The 26,056-nt window shown below is 46.3% G+C and overlaps 1 long non-coding RNA gene across 1 annotated transcript in view; it reads left to right on the top strand.

The window, feature by feature from the left end:
- Positions 1–26,056, top strand: part of LOC121277238 — a 181,819-nt gene that overhangs the window by 95,236 nt on the left and 60,527 nt on the right. The window lies entirely within an intron of this gene.

A 26,056-nucleotide genomic window follows, 5' to 3' on the forward strand; every position in this document is an offset into this window, starting at 1 on the left:
CACTGCACAGACTAGATAAATGCAGGGAAACTGTGCACACTGCACAGACTAGATAAATGCTGGGAAACTGTGCACACTGCAAAGACTAGATAAATGCAGGGAAACTGCACACTGCACAGACTAGATAAATGGGGGGAAACAGTGCACACTGCACAGACTAGATAAATGCAGGGAAACTGTGCACACTGCACAGACTAGATAAATGTTGGGAAACTGCACACTGCTCAGACTAGATAAATGTTGGGAAACTGCACACTGTGCAGACTAGATAAATGCAGGGAAACTGTGCACACTGCACAGACTAGATAAATGCTGGGAAACTATGCACACTGCACAGACTATATTACTTCTGGGAAACTGTGCACACTGCAGAGACTAGATAAATGCAGGGAAACTGTGCACACTGCACAGTCTAGATAAATGCAGGGAAACTGTGCACACTGCAGAGACTAGATAAATACTGAGAAACTGTGCACACTGCACAGACTAGATAAATGTTGAGAAATTGTGCACACTGCACAGACTAGATAAATGTTGGGAAACTGTGCACACTGCACAGACTAGATAAATGCGGGGAAACGGTGCACACTGCACAGACTAGATAAATGCAGGGAAACTGTGCACACTGCACAGACTAGATAAATGCAGGGAAACTGTGCACACTGCGCAGACTAGATGAATGTTGGGAAACTGCACACTGTGCAGACTAGATAAATGCTGGGAAACTGTGCACACTGCACAGACTAGATAAATGCTGGGAAACGGTGCACACTGCACAGACTAGATAAATGCAGGGAAACTGTGCACACTGCACAGACTAGATAAATGCAGGGAAACTGTGCAGACTGCACAAACAAGATAAATGTTGGGAAACTGTTCACACTGCACAGACTAGATAAATGCTGGGAAAGTGTGCACACTGCACAAACTAGAAAAATGCTGGGAAACTGGGCAGACTGCACAGACTAGATAAATGTTGGGAAACTGTACACACTGAACAGACTAGATAAATTTTGGAAAACATTGCACACTGCGCAGACTAGATAAATGCTGGGAAACTGTGGACACTGCACAGACTAGATAAATGTTGGGAGACTGTGCATACTGCACAGACTAGATAAATGCTGGGAAACTGTGCACACTGCACAGACTAGATAAATGTTGAGAAATTGTGCACACTGCACAGACTAGATAAATGTTGGGAAACTGCATACTGCACAGACTAGAAAAATGTTGAGAAACTGTGCACACTGCACAGTCTAGATAAATGCTGGGAAACTGTGCACACTGCACAGACAAGATAAATGTTGAGAAACTGTGCATACTGTGCAGACTAGATAAATGCTGGGAAACTGCACACTGCACAGACTAGAAAAATGCTGGGAAACTGTGCATACTGCACAGACTAGATTAATGCTGGGAAACTGTGCACACTGCAGAGACTAGATAAATGCAGGGAAACAGTGCACACTGCACAGACTAGATAAATGCTGGGAAACTGCACACTGCAGAGACTAGATAAATGCAGAGAAACTGTGCACACTGCACAGACTAGATAAATGCTGGGAAACTGTGCACACTGCAAAGACTAGATAAATGCAGGGAAACTGTGCACACTGCACAGACTAGATAAATGGTGGGAAACAGTGCACACTGCACAGACTAGATAAATGCAGGGAAACTGTGCACACTGCACAGACTAGATAAATGTTGGGAAACTGCACACTGCTCAGACTAGATAAATGTTGGGAAACTGCACACTGTGCAGACTAGATAAATGCTGGGAAACTGTGCACACTGCACAGACTAGATAAATGCTGGGAAACTGTGCACACTGCACAGACTAGATTAATGCTGGGAAACTGTGCACACTGCAGAGACTAGATAAATGCAGGGAAACTGTGCACACTGCACAGACTAGATAAATGCAGGAAAATTGTGCACACTGCACAGACTAGATAAATGCAGGGAAACTGTGCACACTGCAGAGACTAGATAAATACTGAAAAACTGTGCACACTGCACAGACTAGATAAATGCTGGGAAACTGTGCACACTGCACAGACAAGATAAAAGCTGGGAAACTGCACTCTGCACAGTTTAGATAAATGCTGGGAAACAGTGCACACTGCAGAGACAAGATAAATGCTGGGAAACTGTGCACACTGCACAGACTAGATAAATGTTGAGAAATTGTGCACACTGCACAGACTAGATAAATGTTGGGAAACTGTGCACACTGCACAGACTAGATAAATGCGGGGAAACGGTGCACACTGCACAGACTAGATAAATACAGGGAAACTGTGCACACGGCACAGACTAGATAAATGCAGGGAAACTGTGCACACTGCGCAGACTAGATGAATGTTGGGAAACTGCACACTATGCAGACTAGATAAATGCTGGGAAACTGTGCACACTGCACAGACTAGATAAATGCTGGGAAACGGTGCACACTGCACAGACTAGATAAATGCAGGGAAACTGTGCACACTGCACGGACTAGATAAATGCAGGGAAACTGTGCAGACTGCACAGACAAGATAAATGTTGGGAAACTGTGCACACTGCACAGACTAGATAAATGCTGGGAAAGTGTGCACACTGCACAAACTAGAAAAATGCTGGGAAACTGGGCAGACTGCACAGACTAGATAAATGTTGGGAAACTACACACTGAAGAGACTAGATAAATTTTGGAAAACATTGCACACTGCGCAGACTAGATAAATGCTGGGAAACTGTGGACACTGCACAGACTAGATAAATGTTGGGAGACTGTGCATACTGCACAGACTAGATAAATGCTGGGAAACTGTGCACACTGCACAGACTAGATAAATGTTGAGAAATTGTGCACACTGCACAGACTAGATAAATGTTGGGAAACTGCATACTGCACAGACTAGAAAAATGTTGAGAAACTGTGCACACTGCACAGTCTAGATAAATGCTGGGAAACTGTGCACACTGCACAGACAAGATAAATGTTGAGAAACTGTGCATACTGTGCAGACTAGATAAATGCTGGGAAAGTGCACACTGCACAGACTAGAAAAATGCTGGGAAACTGTGCACACTGCACAGACTAGATTAATGCTGGGAAACTGTGCACACTGCAGAGACTAGATAAATGCAGGGAAACTGTGCACACTGCACAGACTAGATAAATGCAGGGAAACTGTGCACACTGCACAGACTAGATCAATGCAGGGAAACTGTGCACACTGCAGAGACTAGATAAATACTGAGAAACTGTGCACACTGCACAGACTAGATAAATGCTGGGAAACTGTGCACACTGCACAGACAAGATAAAAGCTGGGAAACTGTGCACTCTGCACAGTCTAGATAAATGCTGGGAAACAGTGCACACTGCAGAGACAAGATAAATGCTGGGAAACTGTGCACACTGCACAGACTAGATAAATGTTGAGAAATTGTGCACACTGCACAGACTAGATAAATGTTGGGAAACTGTGCACACTGCACAGACTAGATAAATGCGGGGAAACGGTGCACACTGCACAGACTAGATAAATGCAGGGAAACTGTGCACACTGTACAGACTAGATAAATGCAGGGAAACTGTGCACACTGCACAGACTAGATAAATGCTGGGAAACTGCACACTGCAGAGACTAGATAAATGCAGAGAAACTGTGCACACTGCACAGACTAGATAAATGCTGGGAAACTGTGCACACTGCAAAGACTAGATAAATGCAGGGAAACTGTGCACACTGCACAGACTAGATAAATGGTGGGAAACAGTGCACACTGCACAGACTAGATAAATGCAGGGAAACTGTGCACACTGCACAGACTAGATAAATGTTGGGAAACTGCACACTGCTCAGACTAGATAAATGTTGGGAAACTGCACACTGTGCAGACTAGATAAATGCTGGGAAACTGTGCACACTGCACAGACTAGATAAATGCAGGGAAACTGTGCACACTGCACAGTCTAGATTAATGCTGGGAAACTGTGCACACTGCAGAGACTAGATAAATGCAGGGAAACTGTGCACACTGCACAGACTAGATAAATGCAGGAAAATTGTGCACACTGCACAGACTAGATAAATGCAGGGAAACTGTGCACACTGCAGAGACTAGATAAATACTGAAAAACTGTGCACACTGCACAGACTAGATAAATGCTGGGAAACTGTGCACACTGCACAGACAAGATAAAAGCTGGGAAACTGCACTCTGCACAGTTTAGATAAATGCTGGGAAACAGTGCACACTGCAGAGACAAGATAAATGCTGGGAAACTGTGCACACTGCACAGACTAGATAAATGTTGAGAAATTGTGCACACTGCACAGACTAGATAAATGTTGGGAAACTGTGCACACTGCACAGACTAGATAAATGCTGGGAAAGTGCGCACACTGCACAAACTAGAAAAATGCTGGGAAACTGTGCTGACTGCACAGACTAGATAAATGTTGGGAAACTGTACACACTGAACAGACTAGATAAATATTGGGAGACTGTGCATACTGCACAGACTAGATAAATGCAGGGAAACTGTGCACACTGCGCAGACTAGATGAATGTTGGGAAACTGCACACTATGCAGACTAGATAAATGCTGGGAAACTGTGCACACTGCACAGACTAGATAAATGCTGGGAAACGGTGCACACTGCACAGACTAGATAAATGCAGGGAAACTGTGCACACTGCATGGACTAGATAAATGCAGGGAAACTGTGCAGACTGCACAGACAAGATAAATGTTGGGAAACTGTGCACACTGCACAGACTAGATAAATGCTGGGAAAGTGTGCACACTGCACAAACTAGAAAAATGCTGGGAAACTGGGCAGACTGCACAGACTAGATAAATGTTGGGAAACTACACACTGAAGAGACTAGATAAATTTTGGAAAACATTGCACACTGCGCAGACTAGATAAATGCTGGGAAACTGTGGACACTGCACAGACTAGATAAATGTTGGGAGACTGTGCATACTGCACAGACTAGATAAATGCTGGGAAACTGTGCACACTGCACAGACTAGATAAATGTTGAGAAATTGTGCACACTGCACAGACTAGATAAATGTTGGGAAACTGCATACTGCACAGACTAGAAAAATGTTGAGAAACTGTGCACACTGCACAGTCTAGATAAATGCTGGGAAACTGTGCACACTGCACAGACAAGATAAATGTTGAGAAACTGTGCATACTGTGCAGACTAGATAAATGCTGGGAAAGTGCACACTGCACAGACTAGAAAAATGCTGGGAAACTGTGCACACTGCACAGACTAGATTAATGCTGGGAAACTGTGCACACTGCAGAGACTAGATAAATGCAGGGAAACTGTGCACACTGCACAGACTAGATAAATGCAGGGAAACTGTGCACACTGCACAGACTAGATCAATGCAGGGAAACTGTGCACACTGCAGAGACTAGATAAATACTGAGAAACTGTGCACACTGCACAGACTAGATAAATGCTGGGAAACTGTGCACACTGCACAGACAAGATAAAAGCTGGGAAACTGTGCACTCTGCACAGTCTAGATAAATGCTGGGAAACAGTGCACACTGCAGAGACAAGATAAATGCTGGGAAACTGTGCACACTGCACAGACTAGATAAATGTTGAGAAATTGTGCACACTGCACAGACTAGATAAATGTTGGGAAACTGTGCACACTGCACAGACTAGATAAATGCGGGGAAACGGTGCACACTGCACAGACTAGATAAATGCAGGGAAACTGTGCACACTGTACAGACTAGATAAATGCAGGGAAACTGTGCACACTGCGCAGACTAGATGAATGTTGGGAAACTGCACACTGTGCAGACTAGATAAATGCTGGGAAACTGTGCACACTGCACAGACTAGATAAATGCTGGGAAACTGTGCACACTGCACAGACTAGATAAATGCTGGGAAACGGTGCACACTGCACAGACTAGATAAATGCAGGGAAACTGTGCACACTGCACAGACTAGATAAATGCAGGGAAACTGTGCGGACTGCACAGACAAGATAAATGTTGGGAAACTGTGCACACTGCACAGACTAGATAAATGCTGGGAAAGTGTGCACACTGCACAAACTAGAAAAATGCTTGGAAACTGTGCAGACTGCACAGACTAGATAAATGTTGGGAAACTGTACACACTGAACAGACTAGATAAATTTTGGAAAACATTGCACACTGCGCAGACTAGATAAATGCTGGGAAACTGTGGACACTGCACAGACTAGATAAATGTTGGGAGACTGTGCACACTGCACAGACTAGATAAATGTTGAGAAATTGTGCACACTGCACAGACTAGATAAATGTTGGGAAACTGCATACTGCACAGACTAGAAAAATGTTGAGAAACTGCACACTGCACAGTCTAGATAAATGCTGGGAAACTGTGCACACTGCACAGACAAGATAAATGTTGAGAAACTGCATACTGTGCAGACTAGATAAACGCTGGGAAACTGCACACTGCACAGACTAGAAAAATGCTGGGAAACTGTGCACACTGCACAGACTAGATTAATGCTGGGAAACTGTGCACACTGCAGAGACTAGATAAATGCAGGGAAACTGTGCACACTGCACAGACTAGATAAATGCAGGGAAACTGTGCACACTGCACAGACTAGATAAATGCAGGGAAACTGTGCACACTGCAGAGACTAGATAAATACTGAGAAACTGTGCACACTGCACAGACTAGATAAATGCTGGGAAACTGTGCACACTGCACAGCCAAGATAAAAGCTGGGAAACTGTGCACTCTGCACAGACTAGAAAAATGTTGGGAAACTGTGCACACTGCACAGACTAGATAAATGCTGGGAAACGGTGCACACTGCTCAGACTAGATCAATGCAGGGAAACTGTGCACACTGCACAGACTAGATAAATGCTGAGAAACTGTGCACACTGCGCAGACTAGATGAATGTTGGGAAACTGCACACTGTGCAGACTAGATAAATGCTGGGAAACTGTGCACACTGCACAGACTAGATAAATGCTGGGAAACTGTGCACACTGCACAGACTAGATAAATGCAGGGAAACGGTGCACACTGCACAGACTAGATAAATGCAGGGAAACTGTGCACACTGCACAGACTAGATAAATGCAGGGAAACGGTGCAGACTGCACAGACAAGGTAAATGTTGGGAAACTGTGCACACTGCACAGACTAGATAAATGCTGGGAAAGTGTGCACACTGCACAAACTAGAAAAATGCTGGGAAACTGTGCTGACTGCACAGACTAGATAAATGTTGGGAAACTGTACACACTGAACAGACTAGATAAATATTGGGAGACTGTGCATACTGCACAGACTAGATAAATGCTGGGAAACTGTGCACACTGCACAGACTAGATAAATGTTGAGAAATTGTGCACACTGCACAGACCAGATAAATGTTGGGAAACTGTGCATACTGCACAGACTAGAAAAATGCTGGGAAACTGTGCACACTGCACAGACAAGATAAATGTTGAGAAACTGTGCACACTGTGCAGACTAGATAAATGCTGGGAAACTGCACACTGCACAGACTAGAAAAATGCTGGGAAATTGTGCAGACTGCACAGACTAGATAAATGTTGGGAAACTGTGCACACTGAACAGACTAGATAAATTCTATGAAACATTGCACACTGCAGAGACTAGATAAATGCTGGGAAACTGTGCACACTGCACAGACTATATAAATGCTGGGAAACTGTGCACACTGCAGAGACTAGATAAACGTTGGCAAACTGTGCATACTGCACAGACTAGATAAATGCTGGGAAACTGCACGCTGCACAGACTAGATAAATGCTGAGAAACTGTGCACACTGCACAGACTAGATAAATGCAGGGAAACTGCATACTGCACAGACTAGATAAATGTTGAAAAACTGTGCACACTGCACAGACGAGATAAAAGCTGGGAAACTGTGCACACTGCACAGACAAGATAAATGTTGAGTAACTGTACACACTGCACAGACTAGATAAATGCTGGGAAACAGTGCACACTGCAGAGACAATTAAATGTTGGGAAACTGTGCACACTGCAGAGACAAGATAAATGCTGAGAAACTGTGCACACTGCGCAGACTAGATAAATGCTGGAAAACTGCACACTGTGCAGACTAGATAAATGCTGGGAAACTGTGCACACTGCACAGACTAGATAAATGCTGAGAAACTGTGCACAACTGCACAGACTAGATAAATGCAGGGAAACTGTGCACACTGCACAGACTAGATAAATGCAGGGAAACTGTGCACACTGCACAGACTAGATAAATGCAGGGAAACTGTGCACACTGCAGAGACTAGATAAATACTGAGAAACTGTGCACACTGCACAGACTAGATAAAAGCTGGGAAACTGTGCACACTGCACAGATAAGATAAAAGCTGGGAAACTGTGCACTCTGCACAGTCTAGATAAATGCTGGGAAACAGTGCACACTGCAGAGACAAGATAAATGCTGGGAAACTGAGCACACTGCACAGACTAGATAAATGTTGAGAAATTGTGCACACTGCACAGACTAGATAAATGTTGGGAAACTGTGCACACTGCACAGACTAGATAAATGCGGGGAAACGGTGCACACTGCACAGACTAGATAAATGCAGGGAAACTGTGCACACTGCACAGACTAGATAAATGCAGGGAAACTGTGCACACTGCGCAGACTAGATGAATGTTGGGAAACTGCACACTGTGCAGATTAGATAAATGCTGGGAAACTGTGCACACTGCACAGACTAGATAAATGCTCGGAAACTGTGCACACTGCACAGACTAGATAAATGCTGGGAAACGGTGCACACTGCACAGACTAGATAAATGCAGGGAAACTGTGCACACTGCACAGACTAGATAAATGCAGGGAAACTGTGCAGACTGCACAGACAAGATAAATGTTGGGAAACTGTGCACACTGCACAGACTAGATAAATGCTGGGAAAGTGTGCACACTGCACAAACTAGAAAAATGCTGGGAAACTGTGCAGACTGCACAGACTAGATAAATGCTGGGAAAGTGTGGACACTGCACAGACTAGATAAATGTTGGGAGACTGTGCATACTGCACAGACTAGATAAATGCAGGGAAACTATGCACACTGCACAGACTAGATAAATGTTGAGAAATTGTGCACACTGCACAGACTAGATAAATGTTGGGAAACTGCATACTGCACAGACTAGAAAAATGTTGAGAAACTGTACACACTGCACAGTCTAGATAAATGCTGGGAAACTGTGCACACTACACAGACAAGATAAATGTTGAGAAACTGTGCATACTGTGCAGACTAGATAAATGCTGGGAAACTGCACACTGCACAGACTAGAAAAATGCTGGGAAACTGTGCACACTGCACAGACTAGATTAATGCTGGGAAACTGTGCACACTGCAGAGACTAGATAAATGCAGGGAAACTGTGCACACTGCACAGACTAGATAAATGCAGGGAAACTGTGCACACTGCACAGACTAGATCAATGCAGGGAAACTGTGCACACTGCAGAGACTAGATAAATACTGAGAAACTGTGCACACTGCACAGACTAGATAAATGCTGGGAAACTGTGCACACTGCACAGACAAGATTAATGCTGGGAAACTGTGCACACTGCAGAGACTAGATAAATGCAGGGAAACTGTGCACACTGCACAGACTAGATAAATGCAGGGAAACTGTGCACACTGCACAGACTAGATCAATGCAGGGAAACTGTGCACACTGCAGAGACTAGATAAATACTGAGAAACTGTGCACACTGCACAGACTAGATAAATGCTGGGAAACTGTGCACACTGCACAGACAAGATAAAAGCTGGGAAACTGTGCACTCTGCACAGTCTAGATAAATGCTGGGAAACAGTGCACACTGCAGAGACAAGATAAATGCTGGGAAACTGTGCACACTGCACAGACTAGATAAATGTTGAGAAATTGTGCACACTGCACAGACTAGATAAATGTTGGGAAACTGTGCACACTGCACAGACTAGATAAATGCGGGGAAACGGTGCACACTGCACAGACTAGATAAATGCAGGGAAACTGTGCACACTGTACAGACTAGATAAATGCAGGGAAACTGTGCACACTGCGCAGACTAGATGAATGTTGGGAAACTGCACACTGTGCAGACTAGATAAATGCTGGGAAACTGTGCACACTGCACAGACTAGATAAATGCTGGGAAACTGTGCACACTGCACAGACTAGATAAATGCTGGGAAACGGTGCACACTGCACAGACTAGATAAATGCAGGGAAACTGTGCACACTGCACAGACTAGATAAATGCAGGGAAACTGTGCGGACTGCACAGACAAGATAAATGTTGGGAAACTGTGCACACTGCACAGACTAGATAAATGCTGGGAAAGTGTGCACACTGCACAAACTAGAAAAATGCTTGGAAACTGTGCAGACTGCACAGACTAGATAAATGTTGGGAAACTGTACACACTGAACAGACTAGATAAATTTTGGAAAACATTGCACACTGCGCAGACTAGATAAATGCTGGGAAACTGTGGACACTGCACAGACTAGATAAATGTTGGGAGACTGTGCACACTGCACAGACTAGATAAATGTTGAGAAATTGTGCACACTGCACAGACTAGATAAATGTTGGGAAACTGCATACTGCACAGACTAGAAAAATGTTGAGAAACTGCACACTGCACAGTCTAGATAAATGCTGGGAAACTGTGCACACTGCACAGACAAGATAAATGTTGAGAAACTGCATACTGTGCAGACTAGATAAACGCTGGGAAACTGCACACTGCACAGACTAGAAAAATGCTGGGAAACTGTGCACACTGCACAGACTAGATTAATGCTGGGAAACTGTGCACACTGCAGAGACTAGATAAATGCAGGGAAACTGTGCACACTGCACAGACTAGATAAATGCAGGGAAACTGTGCACACTGCACAGACTAGATAAATGCAGGGAAACTGTGCACACTGCAGAGACTAGATAAATACTGAGAAACTGTGCACACTGCACAGACTAGATAAATGCTGGGAAACTGTGCACACTGCACAGCCAAGATAAAAGCTGGGAAACTGTGCACTCTGCACAGACTAGAAAAATGTTGGGAAACTGTGCACACTGCACAAACTAGAAAAATGCTGGGAAACTGTGCAGACTGCACAGACTAGATAAATGCTGGGAAAGTGTGGACACTGCACAGACTAGATAAATGTTGGGAGACTGTGCATACTGCACAGACTAGATAAATGCAGGGAAACTGTGCACACTGCACAGACTAGATAAATGTTGAGAAATTGTGCACACTGCACAGACTAGATAAATGTTGGGAAACTGCATACTGCACAGACTAGAAAAATGTTGAGAAACTGTACACACTGCACAGTCTAGATAAATGCTGGGAAACTGTGCACACTACACAGACAAGATAAATGTTGAGAAACTGTGCATACTGTGCAGACTAGATAAATGCTGGGAAACTGCACACTGCACAGACTAGAAAAATGCTGGGAAACTGTGCACACTGCACAGACTAGATTAATGCTGGGAAACTGTGCACACTGCAGAGACTAGATAAATGCAGGGAAACTGTGCACACTGCACAGACTAGATAAATGCAGGGAAACTGTGCACACTGCACAGACTAGATCAATGCAGGGAAACTGTGCACACTGCAGAGACTAGATAAATACTGAGAAACTGTGCACACTGCACAGACTAGATAAATGCTGGGAAACTGTGCACACTGCACAGACAAGATTAATGCTGGGAAACTGTGCACACTGCAGAGACTAGATAAATGCAGGGAAACTGTGCACACTGCACAGACTAGATAAATGCAGGGAAACTGTGCACACTGCACAGACTAGATCAATGCAGGGAAACTGTGCACACTGCAGAGACTAGATAAATACTGAGAAACTGTGCACACTGCACAGACTAGATAAATGCTGGGAAACTGTGCACACTGCACAGACAAGATAAAAGCTGGGAAACTGTGCACTCTGCACAGTCTAGATAAATGCTGGGAAACAGTGCACACTGCAGAGACAAGATAAATGCTGGGAAACTGTGCACACTGCACAGACTAGATAAATGTTGAGAAATTGTGCACACTGCACAGACTAGATAAATGTTGGGAAACTGTGCACACTGCACAGACTAGATAAATGCGGGGAAACGGTGCACACTGCACAGACTAGATAAATGCAGGGAAACTGTGCACACTGTACAGACTAGATAAATGCAGGGAAACTGTGCACACTGCGCAGACTAGATGAATGTTGGGAAACTGCACACTGTGCAGACTAGATAAATGCTGGGAAACTGTGCACACTGCACAGACTAGATAAATGCTGGGAAACTGTGCACACTGCACAGACTAGATAAATGCTGGGAAACGGTGCACACTGCACAGACTAGATAAATGCAGGGAAACTGTGCACACTGCACAGACTAGATAAATGCAGGGAAACTGTGCGGACTGCACAGACAAGATAAATGTTGGGAAACTGTGCACACTGCACAGACTAGATAAATGCTGGGAAAGTGTGCACACTGCACAAACTAGAAAAATGCTTGGAAACTGTGCAGACTGCACAGACTAGATAAATGTTGGGAAACTGTACACACTGAACAGACTAGATAAATTTTGGAAAACATTGCACACTGCGCAGACTAGATAAATGCTGGGAAACTGTGGACACTGCACAGACTAGATAAATGTTGGGAGACTGTGCACACTGCACAGACTAGATAAATGTTGAGAAATTGTGCACACTGCACAGACTAGATAAATGTTGGGAAACTGCATACTGCACAGACTAGAAAAATGTTGAGAAACTGCACACTGCACAGTCTAGATAAATGCTGGGAAACTGTGCACACTGCACAGACAAGATAAATGTTGAGAAACTGCATACTGTGCAGACTAGATAAACGCTGGGAAACTGCACACTGCACAGACTAGAAAAATGCTGGGAAACTGTGCACACTGCACAGACTAGATTAATGCTGGGAAACTGTGCACACTGCAGAGACTAGATAAATGCAGGGAAACTGTGCACACTGCACAGACTAGATAAATGCAGGGAAACTGTGCACACTGCACAGACTAGATAAATGCAGGGAAACTGTGCACACTGCAGAGACTAGATAAATACTGAGAAACTGTGCACACTGCACAGACTAGATAAATGCTGGGAAACTGTGCACACTGCACAGCCAAGATAAAAGCTGGGAAACTGTGCACTCTGCACAGACTAGAAAAATGTTGGGAAACTGTGCACACTGCACAGACTAGATAAATGCTGGGAAACGGTGCACACTGCTCAGACTAGATCAATGCAGGGAAACTGTGCACACTGCACAGACTAGATAAATGCTGAGAAACTGTGCACACTGCGCAGACTAGATGAATGTTGGGAAACTGCACACTGTGCAGACTAGATAAATGCTGGGAAACTGTGCACACTGCACAGACTAGATAAATGCTGGGAAACTGTGCACACTGCACAGACTAGATAAATGCAGGGAAACGGTGCACACTGCACAGACTAGATAAATGCAGGGAAACTGTGCACACTGCACAGACTAGATAAATGCAGGGAAACGGTGCAGACTGCACAGACAAGGTAAATGTTGGGAAACTGTGCACACTGCACAGACTAGATAAATGCTGGGAAAGTGTGCACACTGCACAAACTAGAAAAATGCTGGGAAACTGTGCTGACTGCACAGACTAGATAAATGTTGGGAAACTGTACACACTGAACAGACTAGATAAATATTGGGAGACTGTGCATACTGCACAGACTAGATAAATGCTGGGAAACTGTGCACACTGCACAGACTAGATAAATGTTGAGAAATTGTGCACACTGCACAGACCAGATAAATGTTGGGAAACTGTGCATACTGCACAGACTAGAAAAATGCTGGGAAACTGTGCACACTGCACAGACAAGATAAATGTTGAGAAACTGTGCACACTGTGCAGACTAGATAAATGCTGGGAAACTGCACACTGCACAGACTAGAAAAATGCTGGGAAATTGTGCAGACTGCACAGACTAGATAAATGTTGGGAAACTGTGCACACTGAACAGACTAGATAAATTCTATGAAACATTGCACACTGCAGAGACTAGATAAATGCTGGGAAACTGTGCACACTGCACAGACTATATAAATGCTGGGAAACTGTGCACACTGCAGAGACTAGATAAACGTTGGCAAACTGTGCATACTGCACAGACTAGATAAATGCTGGGAAACTGCACGCTGCACAGACTAGATAAATGCTGAGAAACTGTGCACACTGCACAGACTAGATAAATGCAGGGAAACTGCATACTGCACAGACTAGATAAATGTTGAAAAACTGTGCACACTGCACAGACGAGATAAAAGCTGGGAAACTGTGCACACTGCACAGACAAGATAAATGTTGAGTAACTGTACACACTGCACAGACTAGATAAATGCTGGGAAACAGTGCACACTGCAGAGACAATTAAATGTTGGGAAACTGTGCACACTGCAGAGACAAGATAAATGCTGAGAAACTGTGCACACTGCGCAGACTAGATAAATGCTGGAAAACTGCACACTGTGCAGACTAGATAAATGCTGGGAAACTGTGCACACTGCACAGACTAGATAAATGCTGAGAAACTGTGCACAACTGCACAGACTAGATAAATGCAGGGAAACTGTGCACACTGCACAGACTAGATAAATGCAGGGAAACTGTGCACACTGCACAGACTAGATAAATGCAGGGAAACTGTGCACACTGCAGAGACTAGATAAATACTGAGAAACTGTGCACACTGCACAGACTAGATAAAAGCTGGGAAACTGTGCACACTGCACAGATAAGATAAAAGCTGGGAAACTGTGCACTCTGCACAGTCTAGATAAATGCTGGGAAACAGTGCACACTGCAGAGACAAGATAAATGCTGGGAAACTGAGCACACTGCACAGACTAGATAAATGTTGAGAAATTGTGCACACTGCACAGACTAGATAAATGTTGGGAAACTGTGCACACTGCACAGACTAGATAAATGCGGGGAAACGGTGCACACTGCACAGACTAGATAAATGCAGGGAAACTGTGCACACTGCACAGACTAGATAAATGCAGGGAAACTGTGCACACTGCGCAGACTAGATGAATGTTGGGAAACTGCACACTGTGCAGATTAGATAAATGCTGGGAAACTGTGCACACTGCACAGACTAGATAAATGCTCGGAAACTGTGCACACTGCACAGACTAGATAAATGCTGGGAAACGGTGCACACTGCACAGACTAGATAAATGCAGGGAAACTGTGCACACTGCACAGACTAGATAAATGCAGGGAAACTGTGCAGACTGCACAGACAAGATAAATGTTGGGAAACTGTGCACACTGCACAGACTAGATAAATGCTGGGAAAGTGTGCACACTGCACAAACTAGAAAAATGCTGGGAAACTGTGCAGACTGCACAGACTAGATAAATGCTGGGAAAGTGTGGACACTGCACAGACTAGATAAATGTTGGGAGACTGTGCATACTGCACAGACTAGATAAATGCAGGGAAACTGTGCACACTGCACAGACTAGATAAATGTTGAGAAATTGTGCACACTGCACAGACTAGATAAATGTTGGGAAACTGCATACTGCACAGACTAGAAAAATGTTGAGAAACTGTACACACTGCACAGTCTAGATAAATGCTGGGAAACTGTGCACACTGCACAGACAAGATAAATGTTGAGAAACTGTGCATACTGTGCAGACTAGATAAATGCTGGGAAACTGCACACTGCACAGACTAGAAAAATGCTGGGAAACTGTGCACACTGCACAGACTAGATTAATGCTGGGAAACTGTGCACACTGCAGAGACTAGATAAATGCAGGGAAACTGTGCACACTGCACAGACTAGATAAATGCAGGGAAACTGTGCACACTGCACAGACTAGATCAATGCAGGGAAACTGTGCACACTGCAGAGACTAGATAAATACTGAGAAACTGTGCACACTGCACAGACTAGATAAATGCTGGGAAACTGTGCACACTGCACAGACAAGATTAATGCTGGGAAACTGTGCACACTGCAGAGACTAGATAAATGCAGGGAAACTGTGCACACTGCACAGACTAGATAAATGCAGGGAAACTGTGCACACTGCACAGACTAGATCAATGCAGGGAAACTGTGCACACTGCAGAGACTAGATAAATACTGAGAAACTGTGCACACTGCACAGACTAGATAAATGCTGGGAAACTGTGCACACTGCACAGACAAGATAAAAGCTGGGAAACTGTGCACTCTGCACAGTCTAGATAAATGCTGGGAAACAGTGCACACTGCAGAGACAAGATAAATGCTGGGAAACTGTGCACACTGCACAGACTAGATAAATGTTGAGAAATTGTGCACACTGCACAGACTAGATAAATGTTGGGAAACTGTGCACACTGCACAGACTAGATAAATGCGGGGAAACGGTGCACACTGCACAGACTAGATAAATGCAGGGAAACTGTGCACACTGTACAGACTAGATAAATGCAGGGAAACTGTGCACACTGCGCAGACTAGATGAATGTTGGGAAACTGCACACTGTGCAGACTAGATAAATGCTGGGAAACTGTGCACACTGCACAGACTAGATAAATGCTGGGAAACTGTGCACACTGCACAGACTAGATAAATGCTGGGAAACGGTGCACACTGCACAGACTAGATAAATGCAGGGAAACTGTGCACACTGCACAGACTAGATAAATGCAGGGAAACTGTGCGGACTGCACAGACAAGATAAATGTTGGGAAACTGTGCACACTGCACAGACTAGATAAATGCTGGGAAAGTGTGCACACTGCACAAACTAGAAAAATGCTTGGAAACTGTGCAGACTGCACAGACTAGATAAATGTTGGGAAACTGTACACACTGAACAGACTAGATAAATTTTGGAAAACATTGCACACTGCGCAGACTAGATAAATGCTGGGAAACTGTGGACACTGCACAGACTAGATAAATGTTGGGAGACTGTGCACACTGCACAGACTAGATAAATGTTGAGAAATTGTGCACACTGCACAGACTAGATAAATGTTGGGAAACTGCATACTGCACAGACTAGAAAAATGTTGAGAAACTGCACACTGCACAGTCTAGATAAATGCTGGGAAACTGTGCACACTGCACAGACAAGATAAATGTTGAGAAACTGCATACTGTGCAGACTAGATAAACGCTGGGAAACTGCACACTGCACAGACTAGAAAAATGCTGGGAAACTGTGCACACTGCACAGACTAGATTAATGCTGGGAAACTGTGCACACTGCAGAGACTAGATAAATGCAGGGAAACTGTGCACACTGCACAGACTAGATAAATGCAGGGAAACTGTGCACACTGCACAGACTAGATAAATGCAGGGAAACTGTGCACACTGCAGAGACTAGATAAATACTGAGAAACTGTGCACACTGCACAGACTAGATAAATGCTGGGAAACTGTGCACACTGCACAGCCAAGATAAAAGCTGGGAAACTGTGCACTCTGCACAGACTAGAAAAATGTTGGGAAACTGTGCACACTGCACAGACTAGATAAATGCTGGGAAACGGTGCACACTGCTCAGACTAGATCAATGCAGGGAAACTGTGCACACTGCACAGACTAGATAAATGCTGAGAAACTGTGCACACTGCGCAGACTAGATGAATGTTGGGAAACTGCACACTGTGCAGATGTAATATAAGGGGTTAACATGGTGTCCCAATACATGCAAGATTGGATCCAGGCACCAGTTGACCTTGAACACAAGACGTTGCTAAGAGACTTCCTGTTATCTACTGAAGGGAGTCGGAGCCGAAACCGCATGGGAACAATGCCCAGTACTAAACAATGTGTTGGACGAGTGCCCAACGCGGACTCAGTGAACTCGGCAAGTAGCGCATATATAAGCCTGGAAAGTCCCCAGTTCGGGGAGTCTGCTCCGGGTTAAGCTAATCGCCGAGCGTGGGTCACAGGCGGCACCTCCGCAGAACTGACGGCTCCCAGTTCCAGTAATTCGTGGAGTAAGTATATAGCCAATTATGCCAGACCCGTTGTGAGTATCGGACCTGGTTTCTATCCTATGTAGGCTAGGTAGGAAACAAGCAAAATAAAATAATATTATCCTAGCAAGCTAGTCTCCTGTTCTTTGTTTCCGCATCAAACTACCCGCCTGCGAACCTGATCCTCATAATTTCTTAGAACATTTTGGCGTAGTCGGCAGGATCAATCGCAATTGAGGAGGGATTTTGATGCGAAACAATGTTTGGGAAAAGGAATAAGAAACCAGAAGGGCAGGCCGAGGCGGTTGCGGTCCCAGGATGGCAAGGGCCGTGGCATAGTGTAGCGGCCTGTTTGCGGAAGGGTGGGGGGCGACCGGAAAACTGGGAGGCCGAAGGCGTAGGAACCACCCCAGGGTCGCTGCTGTCCACCCTTGAGAAAATCCCGGTCCCCTCAAGGAACCCCTTGCCAGGGATCCAGAGGCGGATGTGGGCTTGTGCGGCGGCTTGTAAGCAGCAGTCTGACAGGCGTCAGAAGTTGGAGGCTGAAATAGCAACCCTTAAGCATGAGCAGGGGCTCAGTAGCGGGGATGCCTCCGTGTTAAGACAAGAAATTATAAAACTAAAGGCAGAAATAACAGCACTAACGGAATTAGCAGGGCGGGCGATCACACATTTGTCGTCTAGTAAGCGGAAGAGTGAGCGAAAGCGCCCGCGATCCGTGAACCCCACTCAAATAAGGGCGTTTGTGGCGCAGCTAAATAATGGGGACGGCTGGGATATTGACCACTGGGACGGGAATATATGGGGGGATTCGGATGATCAATACGAAGATGAGCTGCCACCCCAGGTGCGAGCGAATCCGGTCGTCCGGAGAAAACAGGTTCAGAGACGGCCTAGGCTTTTGGAAGAAGGAGGACAGCAAGTCCAGGTAGATTTTCAAGATGCGCCCAAATTCGGGGGATTGGCCAAAGATGCGGCAATAGACCTGGCATATAGACGACAGGCCAAAGATATGGTAGGGGAAAGGGGTACGGGGACTCTATTCGGGATGTACGCCCGAGCGGTAGCAGAACAATACCCGTTCCCGTCTGACTGGCCACCCTTGGAAGGAATGTGGACCACGATTAAGGAAGGGATACAGAGATTGACCCGACTATGTGTACGAGATGCCTTGTTGTTAGAAGTCTTGGATGAGATAGAAAATGTCAATGTGAGCAAACAAGCCAGGGATCACCTGGTAAAGACGGCTCCCCCACATTATAAGCCGTTGCTACTTACCATAATGCTGAGTGGCAAGGGAGAAACGTTGGGGGAGGCTCGGAGTATGATGCGGGAGATGGGAGGATTGGGAGACTGGGGGGTGCAAGGCCGGGGTAATAATGGGACTAGGGAGGGACGTCGCTCGGAAACTCGGGGTGACTCTAGATTCAACCCCAATCAAGGAGGCAACCCCGGACCCTCCCGCCGAGCCCTATGGCAAGCGCTGATGCAAGCACAAGTCCCGGTTGCGGACATTGATGGGAGGCCCACGAGAGAGCTGCAAGAAATGTGTAAACGAAAGGGACTTAAAGTGTCCAGGGTAGAAACCGAGGCCCGTGAACCACGGGTAACGGCAGAGGAATTGGTAGAACTATTAATACAGAAATGTCAGTTCAGGGAGACGGGGAACGTTACCTCAGATAGAGGGAGGACTCCCACTCGACCGCAATGGGAGTCCTCCGAGGAGGAGGAAGGAGAGGTGACAACCCCTTACAGAGAATGTTGCAAGGTGGACCGGCGCACTCGCAATGCGAATAAGAAGGGGAAGAATAAGAGAGGAAGAGGTGCTAAACGCCTGTACCCGGCGTTGTCAGAAGAGGATGAGTGGGAGGACCAATAGGGATTGGGCCAAGCCCCGAAGATTTGCCCACAAACGAGCCAATGGTCGGCCGATGACATCAGACCACATGTGGCGGTGACCATTTATTGGCGCAAATCTGTTCAGACGGTTATGGCTCTAGTGGACACGGGGGCGGAGGCCACCCTAATCCATGGAACTCCCATAAGTTTAAAGGAACCCCAGTCACATTAGTGGGATTGGGAGGAAATTTGATAGAAGGAAAAATGGTGCAATTACCCTTAAGAATAGGGGCAATGCCGATTAGGACCCATTCTGTAATCATAACACCGGTCCGCGAGTGGATCCTAGGAATGGACGTGCTGGCAGGGCTAACCCTATACCTGCGACACGGTAAATTTGAATTTGGAACCTTAATACATTGTCGCACGGTATTGGTGGGAAAGGTGAAAATGGACCCCTTTCCCATCCCAATAGCCGAAAAGGTGATCAGCCTACGACAGTATAGAATTCCCGGTGGACACAAAGAGATCTCCGCCACCATTAAGGATTACTTAGAAGCGGGGGTATTAAAAACGTGTACGACTGCTTGGAATAACCCGTTGTGGCCGGTCCATAAGGCTAATGGATCCTGGCGGATGACGGTGGACTATCGGCAATTGAACCGCCACACCCCTGCCCTGACGGCGGCGGTACCTGACGCCGTTACCATTATAGGACGAATACAACATCACCCTGGTACTTGGTACGGGGTGATCGATTTAGCTAATGCCTTTTTTACTATCCCAATCCCCGAAGATAGACAGGAACAGTTTGCCTTCACGTGGGAAGGTAGACAGTTCACATTCACACGGTTGCCTCAAGGCTATCTGCACAGCCCCACTATATGTCATAGGATAGTGGCGGAACATTTGGCAAGGTTCGAAGTGCCGGACCACGTAATGGTCTCCCACTACATTGACGATATAATGATACAAGGTAGTGGGCAGGCCCAGATACAAACACTGTTGGACGCATTAGTCCAACACATGAAGGGGTACGGATGGGAAATCAACCCGGCAAAGATACAAGGGCCTTCCCAGACTGTGAAGTTCCTGGGGATAATTTGGAATAAAGGGGAACGAGAAGTTACCGAGAAGGCCAGGGATAAAATTCAGGCCTTCGCAGTTCCTCACACGCAAAAGGACGTACAGCAATTTATTGGACTATTTGGCTTTTGGAGGCAACATATACCACATTTGGGACAGATACTGAGACCATTATACCAAATTACCAGGAAGAAGGCAGAGTTTGAATGGACTAACAACCATCAACTCGCCTTCGAGATGGCCAAACAAGCGATACAGCAGGCTGTATCCCTAGGAAAAATACAGTCAGGACCGGTCGAATTGCAGGTTTCGGCACAGGGAGACTATGCAAATTGGAGTCTATGGCAAAAACAAGGACGCGTAAGGAAGCCGTTGGGGTTTTGGTCTCGTAAACTACCCCCGGCGGGGGAGAGGTACACCCCCTTTGAGAAACAACTGTTGTCCTGCTACTGGAGCTTGGTGGAAACCGAGGCCCTGACAGCAGGGCACGAAGTAATTATGAGAACGGCTATACCCATTCTCCCGTGGGTAATGAGTGATCCCACTACACATAGGATAGGGACGGCCCAAGAAAGTAGTATCATCAAATGGAAATGGTATGTGTCAGAAAGGGTGAAGACTGGGCAGAAGGGGGTGTCAGTCTTACATGAGCAAGTGGCGGAGGCCCCTGAGGGAGGGGAAGTGAGATTCGAGGTGATTGAATACACAGAATCACCTGTGAAACTTGGGAAAAGGTACGATGAGCTGACGCCGGAAGAGCAAGCCACTGCTTGGTTCGTGGACGGCTCAGCTCAATGGAAGTCAGGACGGCGTAGGTGGAAGGCCGCTGCGTATAATCCAAAGCAAGGGATTACATTGGAAGAATTGGGAGAGGGTAAGAGCAGCCAGTGGGCCGAGCTCAAGGATTCATGGTCAGTAGTTAACGGGATGACTCAGTGGATGCCCACATGGCAGGCCAATCAGTGGATGATCCAAAGTCGGGAAGTATGGGGTAGGCCGCTGTGGGAGGAAATTTGGGAGAAGGCCCAGCATTTAAGGATATTTATCACACACGTGGACGCCCACACGTCCCGAAATGACGCGGAAGCCCTCCATAACCGATATGTTGACGGCATAGTTCGAGCTATGGTAGTACAGAGGGACACCTCGGTGGATCTAGCCAGATGGGCACACCAAAAGGCTGGGCATTGGGGGATACAAGGGACCCTACAATGGGCCCGGGATCGGGGTATAGACCTGCTGGTAGACGATGTAAAAACCGCAGTGAATCAGTGTGAGCAATGCCAACACCAAAGACAGGGAGTGCCCCAGCATATGATGGGGCACATTCACCGAGGAGAAGGCCCCGGCCAAAGCTGGCAGATGGACTTCGTGGGCCCATTGCCCACGTCCCAGGGATGCAGGCACATTTGCACAGCGGTGGACACCATGTCTGGGGTCCTGGTGACCCATCCTTGTCGCCATAATAATCAGCAGGCAACCCTGCGATGTTTAGACATGATAGAACAATTCTACGGGATGCCTATGCAGGTCCAGAGCGACAATGGTTCGCACTTTACGGGAGGGCGGATAAAGCACTGGTGCAACGAAAATCATGTCGAATGGATATACCATGTGCCGTATCATCCGCAAGCAGCAGGACTGATTGAACGGATGAATGGGATCTTGAAGTCCTCTCTTCGGAAGGCGGGGGGGGGCGAATGATTTGACAAATTGGAAAAAGAACCTCATCCGAGTTGTAAAACAAATTAACAATCGTCCATTGGGGAATGGAGTTACACCCTTAAATAGGATGATAAAGGTATGTGACACGCCCGAGGCGCGTCCCATTAAAATGTGGAAATTCGATGCGGAAGCGGAACTGCCAGTCCGGGCCACCCCGGCATCAGCGGGGCTTGATTTGCGGGCCTTGACTACCCGGACGTTGGTGCCCCAAGTGCCAACGGCAGTTAAAACCGGCTTGGGATTAGTTTGCCCTTCCGGGACTTATGGACACATTCTCCCACGATCTGGGTTATCACTGAAAGGGATCGATGTCATGGGTGGAGTTATTGACGCAGACTATCAGGGAGAGATTGGGGTTATCCTAGTCAACATCACCACCGAGCCCTACGTGGTTAATAAGGGGGATAAGATCGCCCAATTGGTAATTAAACCTTGTGACATGTCCACTGTGGAGGAGACGGGGGCCCCTACGAAAATAACCGAACGGGGAACGGGAGGTTTCGGATCCACTGATGTAAAGGGGGCTAAAGTTTGGGTACGCCAGCCAAATGGCCCTCCAAAACCGGCAGAAATAATCGCCCAAGGGAAGGATAGTTTGGTGACAATAATGTATCCAGGGGACTCAGCCTGGCATAATGTGCCGGCAAACCAATGCTACCTCCGAGAAACATGAGCCCACGTCTTCTCGTCACCATAGATCCGGATCATGGCATGGTGGTGGGCCCTGAATGTGCTATGGACTGTTGGAATCCTGGGTCGGAGTATGTCAAGACCCGGGTCGGAAGAAACGAAACACAATGCTGGTGCTCTGGGACAGATCGTCAGCTGGGAAGCCAGTGACCAAGAGCGAAGGCAGGACAATTTTACGTGCCCCTCCGGACAACGATGTGACATTATGACTATCACCAGCAATTGCACGTTGTATCGATGCAAGGGCAGCTTTGAGGATGCAAACACAACAGTGGCCCCGGGCTGCGCACTGACCATTCACACCCGGGTGAATATGTGTTCCGAAGGACAGTGTCATGAGGGTGGTATTGAATGGACTATTATTACCGCCAACGACGAAATGAGGATTACCAATGGGACGCCAATCACTGGCAGAGGCCCAATGGACTGGTTAATCAGGGGAGAGTCTGGCATCCCAAAACATCAACCACCTTCCGACTGCCAGTCATACCCGAATGTAACCCTAAACGGCGACGACGGGCATGGTACGATACCTTGTTAGGAGGGGCAGGGACAGTAATGGGGATATCCAATGCTATAGACTCTGAAGTGACCCGTACTAAATTATCCAGTACGGGGCAAGCAACTGCACAAGGCCTGTACACTATTGGCCGATGGATGCCGTCGGCCATGATGACGCAGGAAGAGACTGCACGAATTTTGCTGCATTCCTTAAAATGGGAATTGGACGTGTGGGATTCGACTCAACGGCTGTTCCAAAATTTTACTGTACAGATGAACTGGACAATTTGCGGTATCCAAATGCTGCATGCACATTTGCAAAAAGAACGATTTTTACGAATAGTCACTTCGCCTAATGTTCAGGCCTGGCGAGGGGTGTGGAACGTATCTGAGAAATTATGGATGAACACCTATCCGGACAAAACATGGTGTAATGCAACGCTGTGTAAAGGACATTTTGTAACCTTGAATGTAACTGATTTTGTGACGGTGTGCCGATATTACGTATTGCCGGTCATTACATCTGATGGATATTACTTTCTCAAAACAAAAGGGAATTGGTTCAGTCCGGACACCAATCTTACCTATGACTTGTCCGCGTGTGAGCAGGCGGATCAAGGAAAGGCCTGTCTGTTGATGGATCGATATCGAGACCCGTGCCTTACAGAAGACACGGCTTTGTGTGAATGGATGATTGAGGCACCCCGAGATATGATGTGGCAGATTGGTCCCCATACGCTCTGTGTGGCCACTAGTCATGCCCATGCCTTACTCCCGACGACCCCTTTTTCAGGTTGCCTTACTGGCATCTATCGATGGCGGTGGCAGAACCATACTTACCTATTGACCAATTACAGCGGAACGCAACACCTCACCACTATGCAGTGGCAGGTATGGCTGCACCCTTGGAGTATCTCGCTAGAGCGTTTTAAACAGGCCCTCGATCGCTCGGAAGAGCTAAAGCAGATATTGCGACAACATCAAATCAATGTTACCCGGGTGACTGTGTCCACCTTTATACATGGCCAAAAGGTAGTACACGCTGCTCATGTAGTAGAGGTGGAATCCGCCCATCACTGGTGGGATCTGTTCAATGGGCTGTCAACTACGGCACGACGTTCCCTATTTCCTCCGTTGTTCATTTTAATCGGAGTTTTAGTGATTCTGACCTGTTGTAATATACTGACCTGTACGTATGTTTGCCGTGTGCGGCAGCAACTGGAACAAAACATGTACATGTTATAACAATGTATTGCTTATTATTATGTATTTGTATAATCGTTACATGTATTGGGCCAATCAGTGGAATGTAATATAAGGGGTTAACATGGTGTCCCAATACATGCAAGATTGGATCCAGGCACCAGTTGACCTTGAACACAAGACGTTGCTAAGAGACTTCCTGTTATCTACTGAAGGGAGTCGGAGCCGAAACCGCATGGGAACAATGCCCAGTACTAAACAATGTGTTGGACGAGTGCCCAACGCGGACTCAGTGAACTCGGCAAGTAGCGCATATATAAGCCTGGAAAGTCCCCAGTTCGGGGAGTCTGCTCCGGGTTAAGCTAATCGCCGAGCGTGGGTCACAGGCGGCACCTCCGCAGAACTGACGGCTCCCAGTTCCAGTAATTCGTGGAGTAAGTATATAGCCAATTATGCCAGACCCGTTGTGAGTATCGGACCTGGTTTCTATCCTATGTAGGCTAGGTAGGAAACAAGCAAAATAAAATAATATTATCCTAGCAAGCTAGTCTCCTGTTCTTTGTTTCCGCATCAAACTACCCGCCTGCGAACCTGATCCTCATAATTTCTTAGAACAGCAGACTAGATAAATGCTGGGAAACTGTGCACACTGCACAGACTAGATAAATGCTGGGAAACTGTGCACACTGCACAGACTAGATAAATGCAGGGAAACGGTGCACACTGCACAGACTAGATAAATGCAGGGAAACTGTGCACACTGCACAGACTAGATAAATGCAGGGAAACGGTGCAGACTGCACAGACAAGGTAAATGTTGGGAAACTGTGCACACTGCACAGACTAGATAAATGCTGGGAAAGTGTGCAC

Source organism: Carcharodon carcharias, chromosome 4, assembly GCF_017639515.1.
Source record: "Carcharodon carcharias isolate sCarCar2 chromosome 4, sCarCar2.pri, whole genome shotgun sequence".
Lineage (NCBI taxonomy): Eukaryota > Metazoa > Chordata > Chondrichthyes > Lamniformes > Lamnidae > Carcharodon > Carcharodon carcharias.